The sequence below is a fragment of the Engystomops pustulosus genome, chromosome 8 (assembly GCF_040894005.1).
Source record: "Engystomops pustulosus chromosome 8, aEngPut4.maternal, whole genome shotgun sequence".
Lineage (NCBI taxonomy): Eukaryota > Metazoa > Chordata > Amphibia > Anura > Leptodactylidae > Engystomops > Engystomops pustulosus.
This window is the reverse complement of record NC_092418.1, coordinates 3722345-3746950: the sequence shown is the minus strand read 5'-3', so window position 1 is coordinate 3746950 and position 24606 is coordinate 3722345.

Below are 24606 nucleotides of genomic sequence, written 5' to 3'. Positions count from 1 at the left end.
GTACAGTCTCCTCTCCCCGGGATGTAATGGCTGATAACAGAGAGTAATAGATTGTATCCCCCCTGTACAGTCTCCTCTCCCCGGGATGTAATGGCTGATAACAGAGAGTAATAGATTGTATCCCCCCCTGTACAGTCTCCTCTCCCCGGGGTGTAATGGCTGATAACAGAGAGTAATAGATTGTATCCCCCTGTACAGTCTCCTCTCCCCGGGCTGATAACAGAGAGTAATAGATTGTATCCCCCTGTACAGTCTCCTCTCCCCGGGATATAATGGCTGATACCAGAGAGTAATAGATTGTATCCCCCCTGTACAGTCTCCTCTCCCCGGGGTGTAATGGCTGATAACAGAGAGTAATAGATTGTACCCCCCAGTACAGTCTCCTCTCCCCGGGATGTAATGGCTGATAACAGAGAGTAATAGATTGTATCCCCCCTGTACAGTCTCCTCTCCCCGGGATGTAATGGCTGATAACAGAGAGTAATAGATTGTATCCTCCTGTACAGTCTCCTCTCCCCGGGGTGTAATGGCTGATAACAGAGAGTAATAGATTGTATCCCCCCTGTACAGTCTCCTCTCCCCGGGATGTAATGGCTGATAACAGAGAGTAATAGATTGTATCCCCCCCCTGTACAGTCTCCTCTCCCCGGGGTGTAATGGCTGATAACAGAGAGTAATAGATTGTATCCCCCCTGTACAATCTCCTCTCCCCGGGGTGTAATGGCTGATAACAGAGAGTAATAGATTGTACCCCCCAATACAGTCTCCTCTCCCCGGGATGTAATGGCTGATAACAGAGAGTAATAGATTGTATCCCCCCTGTACAGTCTCCTCTCCCCAGGGTGTAATGGCTGATAACAGAGAGTAATAGATTGTACCCCCCAGTACAGTCTCCTCTCCCCGGGATGTAATGGCTGATAACAGAGAGTAATAGATTGTATCCCCCCTGTACAGTCTCCTCTCCCCGGGATGTAATGGCTGATAACAGAGAGTAATAGATTGTATCCCCCCCTGTACAGTCTCCTCTCCCCGGGGTGTAATGGCTGATAACAGAGAGTAATAGATTGTATCCCCCTGTACAGTCTCCTCTCCCCGGGCTGATAACAGAGAGTAATAGATTGTATCCCCCTGTACAGTCTCCTCTCCCCGGGGTGTAATGGCTGATAACAGAGAATAATAGATTGTATCCCCCCCCTGTACAGTCTCCTCTCCCCGGGATGTAATGGCTGATAACAGAGAGTAATAGATTGTATCCCCCTGTACAGTCTCCTCTCCCCGGGATATAATGGATGATACCAGAGAGTAATAGATTGTATCCCCCCCTGTACAGTCTCCTCTCCCCGGGATGTAATGGCTGGTAACAGAGAGTAATAGATTGTATCCCCCCCTGTACAGTCTCCTCTCCCCGGGGTGTAATGGCTGATAACAGAGAGTAATAGATTGTATCCCCCTGTACAGTCTCCTCTCCCCGGGGTGTAATGGCTGATAACAGAGAGTAATAGATTGTATCCCCCCCCTGTACAGTCTCCTCTCCCCGGGATGTAATGGCTGATAACAGAGAGTAATAGATTGTATCCCCCCCTGTACAGTCTCCTCTCCCCGGGGTGTAATGGCTGATAACAGAGAGTAATAGATTGTATCCCCCCCCCCCCCCCCGTACAGTCTCCTCTCCCCGGGGTGTAATGGCTGATAACAGAGAGTAATAGATTGTATCCCCCCTGTACAGTCTCCTCTCCCCGGGATGTAATGGCTGATAACAGAGAGTAATAGATTGTATCCCCCCTGTACAGTCTCCTCTCCCCGGGGTGTAATGGCTGATAACAGAGAGTAATAGATTGTACCCCCCAGTACAGTCTCCTCTCCCCGGGATGTAATGGCTGATAACAGAGAGTAATAGATTGTATCCCCCCTGTACAGTCTCCTCTCCCCGGGATGTAATGGCTGATAACAGAGAGTAATAGATTGTATCCTCCTGTACAGTCTCCTCTCCCCGGGGTGTAATGGCTGATAACAGAGAGTAATAGATTGTATCCCCCCTGTACAGTCTCCTCTCCCCGGGATGTAATGGCTGATAACAGAGAGTAATAGATTGTATCCCCCCCCTGTACAGTCTCCTCTCCCCGGGGTGTAATGGCTGATAACAGAGAGTAATAGATTGTATCCCCCCTGTACAATCTCCTCTCCCCGGGGTGTAATGGCTGATAACAGAGAGTAATAGATTGTACCCCCCAATACAGTCTCCTCTCCCCGGGATGTAATGGCTGATAACAGAGAGTAATAGATTGTATCCCCCCTGTACAGTCTCCTCTCCCCAGGGTGTAATGGCTGATAACAGAGAGTAATAGATTGTACCCCCCAGTACAGTCTCCTCTCCCCGGGATGTAATGGCTGATAACAGAGAGTAATAGATTGTATCCCCCCTGTACAGTCTCCTCTCCCCGGGATGTAATGGCTGATAACAGAGAGTAATAGATTGTATCCCCCCCTGTACAGTCTCCTCTCCCCGGGGTGTAATGGCTGATAACAGAGAGTAATAGATTGTATCCCCCTGTACAGTCTCCTCTCCCCGGGCTGATAACAGAGAGTAATAGATTGTATCCCCCTGTACAGTCTCCTCTCCCCGGGGTGTAATGGCTGATAACAGAGAATAATAGATTGTATCCCCCCCCTGTACAGTCTCCTCTCCCCGGGATGTAATGGCTGATAACAGAGAGTAATAGATTGTATCCCCCCCTGTACAGTCTCCTCTCCCCGGGGTGTAATGGCTGATAACAGAGAGTAATAGATTGTATCCCCCTGTACAGTCTCCTCTCCCCGGGGTGTAATGGCTGATAACAGAGAGTAATAGATTGTATCCCCCCCCTGTACAGTCTCCTCTCCCCGGGATGTAATGGCTGATAACAGAGAGTAATAGATTGTATCCCCCCCTGTACAGTCTCCTCTCCCCGGGGTGTAATGGCTGATAACAGAGAGTAATAGATTGTATCCCCCTGTACAGTCTCCTCTCCCCGGGATGTAATGGCTGATAACAGAGAGTAATAGATTGTATCCCCCCCCTGTACAGTCTCCTCTCCCCGGGGTGTAATGGCTGATAACAGAGAGTAATAGATTGTATCCCCCCTGTACAATCTCCTCTCCCCGGGGTGTAATGGCTGATAACAGAGAGTAATAGATTGTACCCCCCAATACAGTCTCCTCTCCCCGGGATGTAATGGCTGATAACAGAGAGTAATAGATTGTATCCCCCCTGTACAGTCTCCTCTCCCCAGGGTGTAATGGCTGATAACAGAGAGTAATAGATTGTACCCCCCAGTACAGTCTCCTCTCCCCGGGATGTAATGGCTGATAACAGAGAGTAATAGATTGTATCCCCCCTGTACAGTCTCCTCTCCCCGGGATGTAATGGCTGATAACAGAGAGTAATAGATTGTATCCCCCCCTGTACAGTCTCCTCTCCCCGGGGTGTAATGGCTGATAACAGAGAGTAATAGATTGTATCCCCCTGTACAGTCTCCTCTCCCCGGGCTGATAACAGAGAGTAATAGATTGTATCCCCCTGTACAGTCTCCTCTCCCCGGGGTGTAATGGCTGATAACAGAGAATAATAGATTGTATCCCCCCCCTGTACAGTCTCCTCTCCCCGGGATGTAATGGCTGATAACAGAGAGTAATAGATTGTATCCCCCTGTACAGTCTCCTCTCCCCGGGATATAATGGATGATACCAGAGAGTAATAGATTGTATCCCCCCCTGTACAGTCTCCTCTCCCCGGGATGTAATGGCTGGTAACAGAGAGTAATAGATTGTATCCCCCCCTGTACAGTCTCCTCTCCCCGGGGTGTAATGGCTGATAACAGAGAGTAATAGATTGTATCCCCCTGTACAGTCTCCTCTCCCCGGGGTGTAATGGCTGATAACAGAGAGTAATAGATTGTATCCCCCCCCTGTACAGTCTCCTCTCCCCGGGATGTAATGGCTGATAACAGAGAGTAATAGATTGTATCCCCCCCTGTACAGTCTCCTCTCCCCGGGGTGTAATGGCTGATAACAGAGAGTAATAGATTGTATCCCCCCCCCCCCCCCGTACAGTCTCCTCTCCCCGGGGTGTAATGGCTGATAACAGAGAGTAATAGATTGTATCCCCCCTGTACAGTCTCCTCTCCCCGGGATGTAATGGCTGATAACAGAGAGTAATAGATTGTATCCCCCCTGTACAGTCTCCTCTCCCCGGGGTGTAATGGCTGATAACAGAGAGTAATAGATTGTACCCCCCAGTACAGTCTCCTCTCCCCGGGATGTAATGGCTGATAACAGAGAGTAATAGATTGTATCCCCCCTGTACAGTCTCCTCTCCCCGGGATGTAATGGCTGATAACAGAGAGTAATAGATTGTATCCTCCTGTACAGTCTCCTCTCCCCGGGGTGTAATGGCTGATAACAGAGAGTAATAGATTGTATCCCCCCTGTACAGTCTCCTCTCCCCGGGATGTAATGGCTGATAACAGAGAGTAATAGATTGTATCCCCCCCCTGTACAGTCTCCTCTCCCCGGGGTGTAATGGCTGATAACAGAGAGTAATAGATTGTATCCCCCCTGTACAATCTCCTCTCCCCGGGGTGTAATGGCTGATAACAGAGAGTAATAGATTGTACCCCCCAATACAGTCTCCTCTCCCCGGGATGTAATGGCTGATAACAGAGAGTAATAGATTGTATCCCCCCTGTACAGTCTCCTCTCCCCAGGGTGTAATGGCTGATAACAGAGAGTAATAGATTGTACCCCCCAGTACAGTCTCCTCTCCCCGGGATGTAATGGCTGATAACAGAGAGTAATAGATTGTATCCCCCCTGTACAGTCTCCTCTCCCCGGGATGTAATGGCTGATAACAGAGAGTAATAGATTGTATCCCCCCCTGTACAGTCTCCTCTCCCCGGGGTGTAATGGCTGATAACAGAGAGTAATAGATTGTATCCCCCTGTACAGTCTCCTCTCCCCGGGCTGATAACAGAGAGTAATAGATTGTATCCCCCTGTACAGTCTCCTCTCCCCGGGGTGTAATGGCTGATAACAGAGAATAATAGATTGTATCCCCCCCCTGTACAGTCTCCTCTCCCCGGGATGTAATGGCTGATAACAGAGAGTAATAGATTGTATCCCCCCCTGTACAGTCTCCTCTCCCCGGGGTGTAATGGCTGATAACAGAGAGTAATAGATTGTATCCCCCTGTACAGTCTCCTCTCCCCGGGGTGTAATGGCTGATAACAGAGAGTAATAGATTGTATCCCCCCCCTGTACAGTCTCCTCTCCCCGGGATGTAATGGCTGATAACAGAGAGTAATAGATTGTATCCCCCCCTGTACAGTCTCCTCTCCCCGGGGTGTAATGGCTGATAACAGAGAGTAATAGATTGTATCCCCCTGTACAGTCTCCTCTCCCCGGGGTGTAATGGCTGATAACAGAGAGTAATAGATTGTATCCCCCCCCTGTACAGTCTCCTCTCCCCGGGGTGTAATGGCTGATAACAGAGAGTAATAGATTGTATCCCCCCCCTGTACAGTCTCCTCTCCCCGGGATGTAATGGCTGATAACAGAGAGTAATAGATTGTATCCCCCTGTACAGTCTCCTCTCCCCGGGATGTAATGGCTGATAACAGAGAGTAATAGATTGTACCCCCCCTGTACAGTCTCCTCTCCCCGGGGTGTAATGGCTGATAACAGAGAGTAATAGATTGTATCCCCCCTGTACAGTCTCCTCTCCCCGGGGTGTAATGGCTGATAACAGAGAGTAATAGATTGTATCCCCCCTGTACAGTCTCCTCTCCCCGGGATGTAATGGCTGATAACAGAGAGTAATAGATTGTATCCCCCCCCCTGTACAGTCTCCTCTCCCCGGGGTGTAATGGCTGATAACAGAGAGTAATAGATTGTATCCCCCCTGTACAATCTCCTCTCCCCGGGGTGTAATGGCTGATAACAGAGAGTAATAGATTGTACCCCCCAATACAGTCTCCTCTCCCCGGGATGTAATGGCTGATAACAGAGAGTAATAGATTGTATCCCCCCTGTACAGTCTCCTCTCCCCGGGATGTAATGGGTGATAACAGAGAGTAATAGATTGTATCCCCCCTGTACAGTCTCCTCTCCCCGGGGTGTAATGGCTGATAACAGAGAGTAAGAGATTGTATCCCCCCTGTACAGTCTCCTCTCCCCGGGGTGTAATGGCTGATAACAGAGAGTAATAGATTGTATCCCCCCTGTACAGTCTCCTCTCCCCGGGATGTAATGGCTGATAACAGAGAGTAATAGATTGTATCCTCCTGTACAGTCTCCTCTCCCCGGGGTGTAATGGCTGATAACAGAGAGTAATAGATTGTATCCCCCCCTGTACAGTCTCCTCTCCCCGGGGTGTAATGGCTGATAACAGAGAGTAATAGATTGTATCCCCCTGTACAGTCTCCTCTCCCCGGGGTGTAATGGCTGATAACAGAGAGTAATAGATTGTATCCCCCCCTGTACAGTCTCCTCTCCCCGGGGTGTAATGGCTGATAACAGAGAGTAATAGATTGTACCCCCCAGTACAGTCTCCTCTCCCCGGGATGTAATGGCTGATAACAGAGAGTAATAGATTGTATCCCCCCTGTACAGTCTCCTCTCCCCGGGATGTAATGGCTGATAACAGAGAGTAATAGATTGTATCCCCCCCTGTACAGTCTCCTCTCCCCGGGGTGTAATGGCTGATAACAGAGAGTAATAGATTGTATCCCCCTGTACAGTCTCCTCTCCCCGGGCTGATAACAGAGAGTAATAGATTGTATCCCCCTGTACAGTCTCCTCTCCCCGGGGTGTAATGGCTGATAACAGAGAATAATAGATTGTATCCCCCCCCTGTACAGTCTCCTCTCCCCGGGATGTAATGGCTGATAACAGAGAGTAATAGATTGTATCCCCCTGTACAGTCTCCTCTCCCCGGGATATAATGGATGATACCAGAGAGTAATAGATTGTATCCCCCCCTGTACAGTCTCCTCTCCCCGGGATGTAATGGCTGGTAACAGAGAGTAATAGATTGTATCCCCCCCTGTACAGTCTCCTCTCCCCGGGGTGTAATGGCTGATAACAGAGAGTAATAGATTGTATCCCCCTGTACAGTCTCCTCTCCCCGGGGTGTAATGGCTGATAACAGAGAGTAATAGATTGTATCCCCCCCCTGTACAGTCTCCTCTCCCCGGGATGTAATGGCTGATAACAGAGAGTAATAGATTGTATCCCCCCCTGTACAGTCTCCTCTCCCCGGGGTGTAATGGCTGATAACAGAGAGTAATAGATTGTATCCCCCCCCCCCCCCCCGTACAGTCTCCTCTCCCCGGGGTGTAATGGCTGATAACAGAGAGTAATAGATTGTATCCCCCCTGTACAGTCTCCTCTCCCCGGGATGTAATGGCTGATAACAGAGAGTAATAGATTGTATCCCCCCTGTACAGTCTCCTCTCCCCGGGGTGTAATGGCTGATAACAGAGAGTAATAGATTGTACCCCCCAGTACAGTCTCCTCTCCCCGGGATGTAATGGCTGATAACAGAGAGTAATAGATTGTATCCCCCCTGTACAGTCTCCTCTCCCCGGGATGTAATGGCTGATAACAGAGAGTAATAGATTGTATCCTCCTGTACAGTCTCCTCTCCCCGGGGTGTAATGGCTGATAACAGAGAGTAATAGATTGTATCCCCCCTGTACAGTCTCCTCTCCCCGGGATGTAATGGCTGATAACAGAGAGTAATAGATTGTATCCCCCCCTGTACAGTCTCCTCTCCCCGGGGTGTAATGGCTGATAACAGAGAGTAATAGATTGTATCCCCCCTGTACAGTCTCCTCTCCCCGGGATGTAATGGCTGATAACAGAGAGTAATAGATTGTATCCCCCTGTACAGTCTCCTCTCCCCGGGGTGTAATGGCTGATAACAGAGAGTAATAGATAGTATCCCCCCCTGTACAGTCTCCTCTCCCCGGGGTGTAATGGCTGATAACAGAGAGTAATAGATTGTATCCCCCCTGTACAGTCTCCTCTCCCCGGGGTGTAATGGCTGATAACAGAGAGTAATAGATTGTATCCCCCCTGTACAGTCTCCTCTCCCCGGGATGTAATGGCTGATAACAGAGAGTAATAGATTGTATCCCCCCCCTGTACAGTCTCCTCTCCCCGGGGTGTAATGGCTGATAACAGAGAGTAATAGATTGTATCCCCCCTGTACAATCTCCTCTCCCCGGGGTGTAATGGCTGATAACAGAGAGTAATAGATTGTACCCCCCAATACAGTCTCCTCTCCCCGGGATGTAATGGCTGATAACAGAGAGTAATAGATTGTATCCCCCCTGTACAGTCTCCTCTCCCCAGGGTGTAATGGCTGATAACAGAGAGTAATAGATTGTACCCCCCAGTACAGTCTCCTCTCCCCGGGATGTAATGGCTGATAACAGAGAGTAATAGATTGTATCCCCCCTGTACAGTCTCCTCTCCCCGGGATGTAATGGCTGATAACAGAGAGTAATAGATTGTATCCCCCCCTGTACAGTCTCCTCTCCCCGGGGTGTAATGGCTGATAACAGAGAGTAATAGATTGTATCCCCCTGTACAGTCTCCTCTCCCCGGGCTGATAACAGAGAGTAATAGATTGTATCCCCCTGTACAGTCTCCTCTCCCCGGGGTGTAATGGCTGATAACAGAGAATAATAGATTGTATCCCCCCCTGTACAGTCTCCTCTCCCCGGGATGTAATGGCTGATAACAGAGAGTAATAGATTGTATCCCCCCCTGTACAGTCTCCTCTCCCCGGGGTGTAATGGCTGATAACAGAGAGTAATAGATTGTATCCCCCCTGTACAGTCTCCTCTCCCCGGGATATAATGGATGATACCAGAGAGTAATAGATTGTATCCCCCCCTGTACAGTCTCCTCTCCCCGGGATGTAATGGCTGATAACAGAGAGTAATAGATTGTATCCCCCCCTGTACAGTCTCCTCTCCCCGGGGTGTAATGGCTGAAAATAGAGAGTAATAGATTGTATCCCCCTGTACAGTCTCCTCTCCCCGGGGTGTAATGGCTGATAACAGAGAGTAATAGATTGTATCCCCCCCTGTACAGTCTCCTCTCCCCGGGATGTAATGGCTGATAACAGAGAGTAATAGATTGTATCCCCCCCTGTACAGTCTCCTCTCCCCGGGGTGTAATGGCTGATAACAGAGAGTAATAGATTGTATCCCCCCCCCCCCCCCCCGTACAGTCTCCTCTCCCCGGGGTGTAATGGCTGATAACAGAGAGTAATAGATTGTATCCCCCCTGTACAGTCTCCTCTCCCCGGGATGTAATGGCTGATAACAGAGAGTAATAGATTGTATCCCCCCCTGTACAGTCTCCTCTCCCCGGGGTGTAATGGCTGATAACAGAGAGTAATAGATTGTATCCCCCTGTACAGTCTCCTCTCCCCGGGATGTAATGGCTGATAACAGAGAGTAATAGATTGTACCTCCTGTACAGTCTCCTCTCCCCGGGGTGTAATGGCTGATAACAGAGAGTAATAGATTGTATCCCCCTGTACAGTCTCCTCTCCCCGGGATGTAATGGCTGATAACAGAGAGTAATAGATTGTATCCCCCATGTACAGTCTCCTCTCCCCGGGGTGTAATGGCTGATAACAGAGAGTAATAGATTGTATCCCCCCCCCCTGTACAGTCTCCTCTCCCCGGGGTGTAATGGCTGATAACAGAGAGTAATAGATTGTATCCCCCCCTGTACAGTCTCCTCTCCCCAGGGTGTAATGGCTGATAACAGAGAGTAATAGATTGTATCCCCCCTGTACAGTCTCCTCTCCCCGGGATGTAATGGCTGATAACAGAGAGTAATAGATTGTATCCCCCCTGTACAGTCTCCTCTCCCCGGGGTGTAATGGCTGATAACAGAGAGTAATAGATTGTATCCCCCCTGTACAGTCTCCTCTCCCCGGGGTGTAATGGCTGATAACAGAGAGTAATAGATTGTATCCCCCCCCTGTACAGTCTCCTCTCCCCGGGGTGTAATGGCTGATAACAGAGAGTAATAGATTGTATCCCCCCTGTACAGTCTCCTCTCCCCGGGATGTAATGGCTGATAACAGAGAGTAATAGATTGTATCCCCCCCTGTACAGTCTCCTCTCCCCGGGATGTAATGGCTGATAACAGAGAGTAATAGATTGTATCCCCCCCTGTACAGTCTCCTCTCCCCGGGGTGTAATGGCTGATAACAGAGAGTAATAGATTGTATCCCCCCCCCCCCTGTACAGTCTCATCTCCCCGGGGTGTAATGGCTGATAACAGAGAGTAATAGATTGTATCCCCCCCTGTACAGTCTCCTCTCCCCGGGGTGTAATGGCTGATAACAGAGAGTAATAGATTGTATCCCCCCTGTACAGTCTCCTCTCCCCGGGATGTAATGGCTGATAACAGAGAGTAATAGATTGTATCCCCCCTGTACAGTCTCCTCTCCCCGGGATGTAATGGCTGATAACAGAGAGTAATAGATTGTATCCCCCCCTGTACAGTCTCCTCTCCCCGGGGTGTAATGGCTGATAACAGAGAGTAATAGATTGTATCCCCCCCTGTACAGTCTCCTCTCCCCGGGGTGTAATGGCTGATAACAGAGAGTAATAGATTGTATCCCCCCCTGTATAGTCTCCTCTCCCCGGGGTGTAATGGCTGATAACAGAGAGTAATAGATTGTACCCCCCAGTACAGTCTCCTCTCCCCGGGGTGTAATGGCTGATAACAGAGAGTAATAGATTGTATCCCCCCCTGTACAGTCTCCTCTCCCCGGGGTGTAATGGCTGATAACAGAGAGTAATAGATTGTATCCCCCCCTGTACAGTCTCCTCTCCCCGGGGTGTAATGGCTGATAACAGAGAGTAATAGATTGTATCCCCCCTGTACAGTCTCCTCTCCCCGGGTGTAATGGCTGATAACAGAGAGTAATAGATTGTATCCCCCCTGTACAGTCTCCTCTCCCCGGGGTGTAATGGCTGATAACAGAGAGTAATAGATTGTATCCCCCCCCTGTACAGTCTCCTCTCCCCGGGATGTAATGGCTGATAACAGAGAGTAATAGATTGTATCCCCCCTGTACAGTCTCCTCTCCCCGGGATGTAATGGCTGATAACAGAGAGTAATAGATTGTATCCCCCTGTACAGTCTCCTCTCCCCGGGATGTAATGGCTGATAACAGAGAGTAATAGATTGTATCCCCCCTGTACAGTCTCCTCTCCCCGGGATGTAATGGCTGATAACAGAGAGTAATAGATTGTATCCCCCCCTGTACAGTCTCCTCTCCCCGGGGTGTAATGGCTGATAACAGAGAGTAATAGATTGTATCCCCCCTGTACAGTCTCCTCTCCCCGGGGTGTAATGGCTGATAACAGAGAGTAATAGATTGTATCCTCCCTGTACAGTCTCCTCTCCCCGGGATGTAATGGCTGATAACAGAGAGTAATAGATTGTATCCCCCTGTACAGTCTCCTCTCCCCGGGGTGTAATGGCTGATAACAGAGAGTAATAGATTGTATCCCCCCCCCCCTGTACAGTCTCCTCTCCCCGGGATGTAATGGCTGATAACAGAGAGTAATAGATTGTATCCCCCCCTGTACAGTCTCCTCTCCCCGGGGTGTAATGGCTGATAACAGAGAGTAATAGATTGTATCCCCCCCTGTACAGTCTCCTCTCCCCGGGATGTAATGGCTGATAACAGAGAGTAATAGATTGTATCCCCCCCCCTGTACAGTCTCCTCTCCCCGGGATGTAATGGCTGATAACAGAGAGTAATAGATTGTATCCCCCCTGTACAGTCTCCTCTCCTCGGGATGTAATGGCTGATAACAGAGAGTAATAGATTGTATCCCCCCCCCTGTACAGTCTCCTCTCCCCGGGATGTAATGGCTGATAACAGAGAGTAATAGATTGTATCCCCCCTGTACAGTCTCCTCTCCCCGGGGTGTAATGGCTGATAACAGAGAGTAATAGATTGTATCCCCCCTGTACAGTCTCCTCTCCCCGGGATGTAATGGCTGATAACAGAGAGTAATAGATTGTATCCCCCCTGTACAGTCTCCTCTCCCCAGGGTGTAATGGCTGATAACAGAGAGTAATAGATTGTATCCTCCTGTACAGTCTCCTCTCCCCGGGATGTAATGGCTGATAACAGAGAGTAATAGATTGTATCCCCCTGTACAGTCTCCTCTCCCCGGGGTGTAATGGCTGATAACAGAGAGTAATAGATTGTATCCCCCTGTACAGTCTCCTCTCCCCGGGATGTAATGGCTGATAACAGAGAGTAATAGATTGTATCCCCCTGTACAGTCTCCTCTCCCTGGGATGTAATGGCTGATAACAGAGAGTAATAGATTGTATCCCCCCTGTACAGTCTCCTCTCCCCGGTATGTAATGGCTGATAACAGAGAGTAATAGATTGTATCCCCCCTGTACAGTCTCCTCTCACCGGGATGTAATGGCTGATAACAGAGAGTAATAGATTGTATCCCCCCTGTACAGTCTCCTCTCCCCGGGGTGTAATGGCTGATAACAGAGAGTAATAGATTGTATCCCCCCTGTACAGTCTCCTCTCCCCGGGGTGTAATGGCTGATAACAGAGAGTAATAGATTGTATCCCCCCCTGTACAGTCTCCTCTCCCCGGGATGTAATGGCTGATAACAGAGAGTAATAGATTGTATCCCCCCCTGTACAGTCTCCTCTCCCCGGGGTGTAATGGCTGATAACAGAGAGTAATAGATTGTATCCCCCCTGTACAGTCTCCTCTCCCCGGGGTATAATGGCTGATAACAGAGAGTAATAGATTGTATCCCCCTGTACAGTCTCCTCTCCCCGGGGTGTAATGGCTGATAACAGAGAGTAATAGATTGTATCCCCCCTGTACAGTCTCCTCTCCCCGGGATGTAATGGCTGATAACAGAGAGTAATAGATTGTATCCCCCCTGTACAGTCTCCTCTCCCCGGGGTGTAATGGCTGATAACAGAGAGTAATAGATTGTACCCCCCAGTACAGTCTCCTCTCCCCGGGATGTAATGGCTGATAACAGAGAGTAATAGATTGTATCCTCCTGTACAGTCTCCTCTCCCCGGGATGTAATGGTTGATAACAGAGAGTAATAGATTGTATCCCCCTGTACAGTCTCCTCTCCCCAGGATGTAATGGCTGATAACAGAGAGTAATAGATTGTATCCCCCTGTACAGTCTCCTCTCCCCGGGGTGTAATGGCTGATAACAGAGAGTAATAGATTGTATCCCCCCCTGTACAGTCTCCTCTCCCCGGGGTGTAATGGCTGATAACAGAGAGTAATAGATTGTATCCCCCTGTACAGTCTCCTCTCCCCGGGGTGTAATGGCTGATAACAGAGAGTAATAGATTGTATCCCCCCTGTACAGTCTCCTCTCCCCGGGATGTAATGGCTGATAACAGAGAGTAATAGATTGTATCCCCCTGTACAGTCTCCTCTCCCCGGGATGTAATGGCTGATAACAGAGAGTAATAGATTGTACCCCCCCTGTACAGTCTCCTCTCCCCGGGATATAATGGCTGATAACAGAGAGTAATAGATTGTATCCCCCTGTACAGTCTCCTCTCCCCGGGGTGTAATGGCTGATAACAGAGAGTAATAGATTGTATCCCCCTGTACAGTCTCCTCTCCCCGGGGTGTAATGGCTGATAACAGAGAGTAATAGATTATCCCCCCCTGTACAGTCTCCTCTCCCCGGGGTGTAATGGCTGATAACAGAGAGTAATAGATTGTATCCCCCCTGTACAGTCTCCTCTCCCCGGGATGTAATGGCTGATAACAGAGAGTAATAGATTGTATTCCCCCCCTGTACAGTCTCCTCTCCCCGGGATGTAATGGCTGATAACAGAGAGTAATAGATTGTATCCCCCCTGTACAGTCTCCTCTCCCCGGGATGTAATGGCTGATAACAGAGAGTAATAGATTATCCCCCCCTGTACAGTCTCCTCTCCCCGGGATGTAATGGCTGATAACAGAGAGTAATAGATTGTATCCCCCCCTGTACAGTCTCCTCTCCCCGGGATGTAATGGCTGATAACAGAGAGTAATAGATTGTATCCCCCTGTACAGTCTCCTCTCCCCGGGATGTAATGGCTGATAACAGAGAGTAATAGATTGTATCCTCCTGTACAGTCTCCTCTCCCCAGGGTGTAATGGCTGATAACAGAGAGTAATAGATTGTATCCCCCCTGTACAGTCTCCTCTCCCCGGGGTGTAATGGCTGATAACAGAGAGTAATAGATTGTATCCCCCCCTGTACAGTCTCCTCTCCCCGGGATGTAATGGCTGATAACAGAGAGTAATAGATTGTATCCTCCTGTACAGTCTCCTCTCCCCGGGGTGTAATGGCTGATAACAGAGAGTAATAGATTGTATCCCCCCTGTACAGTCTCCTCTCCCCGGGATGTAATGGCTGATAACAGAGAGTAATAGATTGTATCCCCCTGTACAGTCTCCTCTCCCCGGGATGTAATGGCTGATAACAGAGAGTAATAGATTGTATCCCCCCTGTACAGTCTCCTCTCCCCGGGGTGTAATGGCTGATAACAGAGAGTAATAGATTGTATCCCCCCCTGTACAGTCTCCTCTCCCCGGGATGTAATGGCTGATAACAGAGAGTAATAGATTGTATCCCCCCTGTACAGTCTCCTCTCCCCGGGGTGTAATGGCTGATAACAGAGAGTAATAGATTGTATCCCCCTGTACAGTCTCCTCTCCCCGGGATGTAATGGCTGATAACAGAGAGTAATAGATTGTATCCCCCTGTACAGTCTCCTCTCCCCGGGATGTAATGGCTGATAACAGAGAGTAATAGATTGTATCCCCCTGTACAGTCTCCTCTCCCCGGGGTGTAATGGCTGATAACAGAGAGTAATAGATTGTATCCCCCTGTACAGTCTCCTCTCCCCGGGATGTAATGACTGATAACAGAGAGTAATAGATTGTATCCCCCCTGTACAGTCTCCTCTCCCCGGGATGTAATGGCTGATAACAGAGAGTAATAGATTGTATCCCCCTGTACAGTCTCCTCTCCCCGGGATATAATGGCTGATAACAGAGAGTAATAGATTGTATCCCCCCTGTACAGTCTCCTCTCCCCGGGATGTAATGGCTGATAACAGAGAGTAATAGATTGTATCCCCCTGTACAGTCTCCTCTCCCCGGGATGTAATGGCTGATAACAGAGAGTAATAGATTGTACCCCCCCTGTACAGTCTCCTCTCCCCGGGATGTAATGGCTGATAACAGAGAGTAATAGATTGTATCCCCCCTGTACAGTCTCCTCTCACCGGGATGTAATGGCTGATAACAGAGAGTAATAGATTGTATCCCCCCTGTACAGTCTCCTCTCCCCGGGGTGTAATGGCTGATAACAGAGAGTAATAGATTGTATCCCCCCTGTACAGTCTCCTCTCCCCGGGATGTAATGGCTGATAACAGAGAGTAATAGATTGTATCCCCCCTGTACAGTCTCCTCTCCCCGGGATGTAATGGCTGATAACAGAGAGTAATAGATTGTATCCCCCCTGTACAGTCTCCTCTCCCCGGGATGTAATGGCTGATAACAGAGAGTAATAGATTGTATCCCCCCTGTACAGTCTCCTCTCCCCGGGATGTAATGGCTGATAACAGAGAGTAATAGATTGTATCCCCCTGTACAGTCTCCTCTCCCCGGGGTGTAATGGCTGATAACAGAGAGTAATAGATTGTATCCCCCCTGTACAGTCTCCTCTCCCCGGGATGTAATGGCTGATAACAGAGAGTAATAGATTGTATCCCCCCTGTACAGTCTCCTCTCCCCGGGGTGTAATGGCTGATAACAGAGAGTAATAGATTGTATCCCCCCCTGTACAGTCTCCTCTCCCCGGGGTGTAATGGCTGATAACAGAGAGTAATAGATTGTATCCTCCTGTACAGTCTCCTCTCCCCGGGATGTAATGGCTGATAACAGAGAGTAATAGATTGTATCCCCCCCCTGTACAGTCTCCTCTCCCCGGGGTGTAATGGCTGATAACAGAGAGTAATAGATTGTATCCCCCCTGTACAGTCTCCTCTCCCCGGGGTGTAATGGCTGATAACAGAGAGTAATAGATTGTATCCCCCTGTACAGTCTCCTCCCCCCGGGGTGTAATGGCTGATAACAGAGAGTAATAGATTGTATCCCCCCTGTACAGTCTCCTCTCCCCGGGGTGTAATGGCTGATAACAGAGAGTAATAGATTGTATCCCCCTGTACAGTCTCCTCTCCCCGGGATGTAATGGCTGATAACAGAGAGTAATAGATTGTATCCCCCCTGTACAGTCTCCTCTCCCCGGGATGTAATGGCTGATAACAGAGAGTAATAGATTGTATCCCCCCTGTATAGTCTCCTCTCCCCGGGATGTAATGGCTGATAACAGAGAGTAATAGATTGTATCCCCCCTGTACAGTCTCCTCTCCCCGGGATGTAATGGCTGATAACAGAGAGTAATAGATTGTACCCCCCAGTACAGTCTCCTCTCCCCGGGGTGTAATGGCTGATAACAGAGAGTAATAGATTGTATCCCCCTGTACAGTCTCCTCTCCCCGGGGTGTAATGGCTGATAACAGAGAGTAATAGATTGTATCCCCCCCTGTACAGTCTCCTCTCCCCGGGATGTAATGGCTGATAACAGAGAGTAATAGATTGTATCCCCCCTGTACAGTCTCCTCTCCCCGGGGTGTAATGGCTGATAACAGAGAGTAATAGATTGTATCCCCCCCCCTGTACAGTCTCCTCTCCCCGGGGTGTAATGGCTGATAACAGAGAGTAATAGATTGTATCCCCCTGTACAGTCTCCTCTCCCCGGGATGTAATGGCTGATAACAGAGAGTAATAGATTGTATCCCCCTGTACAGTCTCCTCTCCCCGGGGTGTAATGGCTGATAACAGAGAGTAATAGATTGTATCCCCCCCTGTACAGTCTCCTCTCCCCGGGATGTAATGGCTGATAACAGAGAGTAATAGATTGTATCCCCCCTGTACAGTCTCCTCTCCCCGGGATGTAATGGCTGATAACAGAGAGTAATAGATTATCCCCCCCTGTACAGTCTCCTCTCCCCGGGATGTAATGGCTGATAACAGAGAGTAATAGATAGTATCCCCCCCTGTACAGTCTCCTCTCCCCGGGGTGTAATGGCTGATAACAGAGAGTAATAGATTGTATCCCCCCTGTACAGTCTCCTCTCCCCGGGATGTAATGGCTGATAACAGAGAGTAATAGATTGTATCCCCCCTGTACAGTCTCCTCTCCCCGGGATGTAATGGCTGATAACAGAGAGTAATAGATTGTATCCCCCCCCTGTACAGTCTCCTCTCCCCGGGGTGTAATGGCTGATAACAGAGAGTAATAGATTGTATCCCCCCTGTACAGTCTCCTCTCCCCGGGGTGTAATGGCTGATAACAGAGAGTAATAGATTGTATCCCCCTGTACAGTCTCCTCTCCCCGGGGTGTAATGGCTGATAACAGAGAGTAATAGATTGTATCCCCCTGTACAGTCTCCTCTCCCCGGGATGTAATGGCTGATAACAGAGAGTAATAGATTGTATCCCCCCCTGTACAGTCTCCTCTCCCCGGGGTGTAATGGCTGATAACAGAGAGTGATAGATTGTATCCCCCCCTGTATAGTCTCCTCTCCCCGGGATGTAATGGCTGATAACAGAGAGTAATAGATTGTATCCCCCTGTACAGTCTCCTCTCCCCGGGATGTAATGGCTGATAACAGAGAGTAATAGATTGTACCCCCCCCCTGTACAGTCTCCTCTCCCCGGGGTGTAATGGCTGATAACAGAGAGTAATAGATTGTATCCCCCTGTACAGTCTCCTCTCCCCGGGGTGTAATGGCTGATAACAGAGAGTAATAGATTGTATCCCCCCCTGTACAGTCTCCTCTCCCCGGGATGTAATGGCTGATAACAGAGAGTAATAGATTATATCCCCCCTGTACAGTCTCCTCTCCCCGGGATGTAATGGCTGATAACAGAGAGTAATAGATTGTATCCCCCTGTACAGTCTCCTCTCCCCGGGATGTAATGGCTGATAACAGAGAGTAATAGATTGTATCCCCCCCCTGTACAGTCTCCTCTCCCCGGGATGTAATGGCTGATAACAGAGAGTAATAGATTGTATCCCCCCCTGTACAGTCTCCTCTCCCCGGGATGTAATGGCTGATAACAGAGAGTAATAGATTGTATCCCCCTGTACAGTCTCCTCTCCCCGGGATGTAATGGCTGATAACAGAGAGTAATAGATTGTACCCCCCCCTGTACAGTCTCCTCTCCCCGGGGTGTAATGGCTGATAACAGAGAGTAATAGATTGTATCCCCCTGTACAGTCTCCTCTCCCCGGGGTGTAATGGCTGATAACAGAGAGTAATAGATTGTATCCCCCCCTGTACAGTCTCCTCTCCCCGGGATGTAATGGCTGATAACAGAGAGTAATAGATTGTATCCCCCCTGTACAGTCTCCTCTCCCCAGGATGTAATGGCTGATAACAGAGAGTAATAGATTGTATCCCCCTGTACAGTCTCCTCTCCCCGGGATGTAATGGCTGATAACAGAGAGTAATAGATTGTATCCCCCCCCCTGTACAGTCTCCTCTCCCCGGGATGTAATGGCTGATAACAGAGAGTAATAGATTGTATCCACCCCTGTACAGTCTCCTCTCCCCGGGGTGTAATGGCTGATAACAGAGAGTAATAGATTGTATCCCCCCCTGTACAGTCTCCTCTCCCCGGGATGTAATGGCTGATAACAGAGAGTAATAGATTGTATCCCCCCCTGTACAGTCTCCTCTCCCCGGGGTGTAATGGCTGATAACAGAGAGTAATAGATTGTATCCCCCCCCCCCCCCCGTACAGTCTCCTCTCCCCGGGGTGTAATGGCTGATAACAGAGAGTAATAGATTGTATCCCCCCTGTACAGTCTCCTCTCCCCGGGATGTAATGGCTGATAACAGAGAGTAATAGATTGTATCCCCCCTGTACAGTCTCCTCTCCCCGGGGTGTAATGGCTGATAACAGAGAGTAATAGATTGTATCCCCCCCTGTACAGTCTCCTCTCCCCGGGATGTAATGGCTGATAACAGAGAGTAATAGATTGTATCCCCCCCCTGTACAGTCTCCTCTCCCCGGGGTGTAATGGCTGATAACAGAGAGTAATAGATTGTATCCCCCCTGTACAGTCTCCTCTCCCCGGGGTGTAATGGCTGATAACAGAGAGTAATAGATTGTATCCCCCTGTACAGTCTCCTCTCCCCGGGGTGTAATGGCTGATAACAGAGAGTAATAGATTGTATCCCCCCCTGTACAGTCTCCTCTCCCCGGGATGTAATGGCTGATAACAGAGAGTAATAGATTGTATCCCCCCCTGTACAGTCTCCTCTCCCCGGGATGTAATGGCTGATAACAGAGAGTAATAGATTGTATCCCCCCCTGTACAGTCTCCTCTCCCCGGGGTGTAATGGCTGATAACAGAGAGTAATAGATTGTATCCCCCCTGTACAGTCTCCTCTCCCCGGGATGTAATGGCTGATAACAGAGAGTAATAGATTGTATCCCCCCCCTGTACAGTCTCCTCTCCCCGGGATGTAATGGCTGATAACAGAGAGTAATAGATTGTATCCCCCCCTGTACAGTCTCCTCTCCCCGGGGTGTAATGGTTGATAACAGAGAGTAATAGATTGTATCCCCCCCCCTGTACAGTCTCCTCTCCCCGGGGTGTAATGGCTGATAACAGAGAGTAATAGATTGTATCCCCCCCTGTACAGTCTCCTCTCCCCGGGATGTAATGGCTGATAACAGAGAGTAATAGATTGTATCCTCCTGTACAGTCTCCTCTCCCCGGGGTGTAATGGCTGATAACAGAGAGTAATAGATTGTATCCCCCCTGTACAGTCTCCTCTCCCCGGGATGTAATGGCTGATACCAGAGAGTAATAGATTGTATCCCCCTGTACAGTCTCCTCTCCCCGGGATGTAATGGCTGATAACAGAGAGTAATAGATTGTATCCCCCTGTACAGTCTCCTCTCCCCGGGATGTAATGGCTGATAACAGAGAGTAATAGATTGTATCCCCCCCTGTACAGTCTCCTCTCCCCGGGGTGTAATGGCTGATAACAGAGAGTAATAGATTGTATCCCCCTGTACAGTCTCCTCTCCCCGGGATGTAATGGCTGATAACAGAGAGTAATAGATTGTATCCCCCCCCCTGTACAGTCTCCTCTCCCCGGGATGTAATGGCTGATAACAGAGAGTAATAGATTGTATCCCCCCCTGTACAGTCTCCTCTCCCCGGGGTGTAATGGCTGATAACAGAGAGTAATAGATTGTATCCCCCCCTGTACAGTCTCCTCTCCCCGGGATGTAATGGCTGATAACAGAGAGTAATAGATTGTATCCCCCCTGTACAGTCTCCTCTCCCCGGGATGTAATGGCTGATAACAGAGAGTAATAGATTGTATCCCCCCTGTACAGTCTCCTCTCCCCGGGATGTAATGGCTGATAACAGAGAGTAATAGATTGTATCCCCCCCTGTACAGTCTCCTCTCCCCGGGGTGTAATGGCTGATAACAGAGAGTAATAGATTGTATCCCCCCCTGTACAGTCTCCTCTCCCCGGGGTGTAATGGCTGATAACAGAGAGTAATAGATTGTATCCCCCTGTACAGTCTCCTCTCCCCGGGGTGTAATGGCTGATAACAGAGAGTAATAGATTGTATCCCCCCCTGTACAGTCTCCTCTCCCCGGGATGTAATGGCTGATAACAGAGAGTAATAGATTGTATCCCCCCTGTACAGTCTCCTCTCCCCGGGATGTAATGGCTGATAACAGAGAGTAATAGATTGTATCCCCCCTGTACAGTCTCCTCTCCCCGGGATGTAATGGCTGATAACAGAGAGTAATAGATTGTATCCCCCCCTGTACAGTCTCCTCTCCCCGGGGTGTAATGGCTGATAACAGAGAGTAATAGATTGTATCCCCCCCCTGTACAGTCTCCTCTCCCCGGGGTGTAATGGCTGATAACAGAGAGTAATAGATTGTATCCCCCTGTACAGTCTCCTCTCCCCGGGGTGTAATGGCTGATAACAGAGAGTAATAGATTGTATCCCCCCTGTACAGTCTCCTCTCCCCGGGATGTAATGGCTGATAACAGAGAGTAATAGATTGTATCCCCCTGTACAGTCTCCTCTCCCCGGGGTGTAATGGCTGATAACAGAGAGTAATAGATTGTATCCCCCCTGTACAGTCTCCTCTCCCCGGGGGGTAATGGCTGATAACAGAGAGTAATAGATTGTATCCCCCCTGTACAGTCTCCTCTCCCCGGGATGTAATGGCTGATAACAGAGAGTAATAGATTGTATCCCCCCCTGTACAGTCTCCTCTCCCCGGGATGTAATGGCTGATAACAGAGAGTAATAGATTGTATCCCCCCTGTACAGTCTCCTCTCCCCGGGATGTAATGGCTGATAACAGAGAGTAATAGATTGTATCCCCCTGTACAGTCTCCTCTCCCCGGGGTGTAATGGCTGATAACAGAGAGTAATAGATTGTATCCCCCCTGTACAGTCTCCTCTCCCCGGGATGTAATGGCTGATAACAGAGAGTAATAGATTGTATCCCCCCTGTACAGTCTCCTCTCCCCGGGATGTAATGGCTGATAACAGAGAGTAATAGATTGTATCCCCCCCTGTACAGTCTCCTCTCCCCGGGATGTAATGGCTGATAACAGAGAGTAATAGATTGTATCCCCCTGTACAGTCTCCTCTCCCCGGGGTGTAATGGCTGATAACAGAGAGTAATAGATTGTATCCCTCTGTACAGTCTCCTCTCCCCGGGGTGTAATGGCTGATAACAGAGAGTAATAGATTGTATCCCCCTGTACAGTCTCCTCTCCCCGGGGTGTAATGGCTGATAACAGAGAGTAATAGATTGTATCCCCCCTGTACAGTCTCCTCTCCCCGGGGTGTAATGGCTGATAACAGAGAGTAATAGATTGTATCCCCCTGTACAGTCTCCTCTCCCCGGGATGTAATGGCTGATAACAGAGAGTAATAGATTGTATCCCCCCTGTACAGTCTCCTCTCCCCGGGATGTAATGGCTGATAACAGAGAGTAATAGATTGTATCCCCCTGTACAGTCTCCTCTCCCCGGGGTGTAATGGCTGATAACAGAGAGTAATAGATTGTATCCCTCTGTACAGTCTCCTCTCCCCGGGGTGTAATGGCTGATAACAGAGAGTAATAGATTGTATCCCCCCTGTACAGTCTCCTCTCCCCGGGATGTAATGGCTGATAACAGAGAGTAATAGATTGTATCCCCCCCTGTACAGTCTCCTCTCCCCGGGATGTAATGGCTGATAACAGAGAGTAATAGATTGTATCCCCCCTGTACAGTCTCCTCTCCCCGGGGTGTAATGGCTGATACCAGAGAGTAATAGATTGTATCCCCCCTGTACAGTCTCCTCTCCCCGGGGTGTAATGGATGATACCAGAGAGTAATAGATTGTATCCTCCCTGTACAGTCTCCTCTCCCCGGGATGTAATGGCTGATAACAGAGAGTAATAGATTGTATCCCCCCTGTACAGTCTCCTCTCCCCGGGATGTAATGGCTGATAACAGAGAGTAATAGATTGTATCCCCCCTGTACAGTCTCCTCTCCCCGGGATGTAATGGCTGATAACAGAGAGTAATAGATTGTATCCCCCCTGTACAGTCTCCTCTCCCCGGGGTGTAATGGCTGATAACAGAGAGTAATAGATTGTATCCCCCCCCTGTACAGTCTCCTCTCCCCGGGGTGTAATGGCTGATAACAGAGAGTAATAGATTGTATCCCCCCCTGTACAGTCTCCTCTCCCCGGGGTGTAATGGCTGATAACAGAGAGTAATAGATTGTATCCCCCTGTACAGTCTCCTCTCCCCGGGATGTAATGGCTGATAACAGAGAGTAATAGATTGTATCCCCCCCTGTACAGTCTCCTCTCCCCGGGGTGTAATGGCTGATAACAGAGAGTAATAGATTGTATCCCCCTGTACAGTCTCCTCTCCCCGGGGTGTAATGGCTGATAACAGAGAGTAATAGATTGTATCCCCCCCTGTACAGTCTCCTCTCCCCGGGGTGTAATGGCTGATAACAGAGAGTAATAGATTGTATCCCCCTGTACAGTCTCCTCTCCCCGGGGTGTAATGGCTGATAACAGAGAGTAATAGATTGTATCCCCCCCTGTACAGTCTCCTCTCCCCGGGATGTAATGGCTGATAACAGAGAGTAATAGATTGTATCCCCCCTGTACAGTCTCCTCTCCCCGGGGTGTAATGGGTGATAACAGAGAGTAATAGATTGTACCCCCCAGTACAGTCTCCTCTCCCCGGGATGTAATGGCTGATAACAGAGAGTAATAGATTGTATCCCCCCCTGTACAGTCTCCTCTCCCCGGGGTGTAATGGCTGATAACAGAGAGTAATAGATTGTATCCCCCCTGTACAGTCTCCTCTCCCCGGGGTGTAATGGCTGATAACAGAGAGTAATAGATTGTATCCCCCCCTGTACAGTCTCCTCTCCCCGGGATGTAATGGCTGATAACAGAGAGTAATAGATTGTATCCCCCCTGTACAGTCTCCTCTCCCCGGGGTGTAATGGCTGATAACAGAGAGTAATAGATTGTATCCCCCCCCCTGTACAGTCTCCTCTCCCCGGGGTGTAATGGCTGATAACAGAGAGTAATAGATTGTATCCCCCCCTGTACAGTCTCCTCTCCCCGGGGTGTAATGGCTGATAACAGAGAGTAATAGATTGTATCCCCCCCCTGTACAGTCTCCTCTCCCCGGGATGTAATGGCTGATAACAGAGAGTAATAGATTGTATCCCCCCCCTGTACAGTCTCCTCTCCCCGGGGTGTAATGGCTGATAACAGAGAGTAATAGATTGTATCCCCCCCTGTACAGTCTCCTCTCCCCGGGGTGTAATGGCTGATAACAGAGAGTAATAGATTGTATCCCCCCCTGTACAGTCTCCTCTCCCCGGGATGTAATGGCTGATAACAGAGAGTAATAGATTGTATCCCCCCTGTACAGTCTCCTCTCCCCGGGGTGTAATGGCTGATAACAGAGAGTAATAGATTGTATCCCCCCTGTACAGTCTCCTCTCCCCGGGGTGTAATGGCTGATAACAGAGAGTAATAGATTGTATCCCCCCCTGTACAGTCTCCTCTCCCCGGGGTGTAATGGCTGATAACAGAGAGTAATAGATTGTATCCCCCCCTGTACAGTCTCCTCTCCCCGGGGTGTAATGGCTGATAACAGAGAGTAATAGATTGTATCCCCCCTGTACAGTCTCCTCTCCCCGGGGTGTAATGGCTGATAACAGAGAGTAATAGATTGTATCCCCCCTGTACAGTCTCCTCTCCCCGGGGTGTAATGGCTGATAACAGAGAGTAATAGATTGTATCCCCCCCTGTACAGTCTCCTCCCCCCGGGATGTAATGGCTGATAACAGAG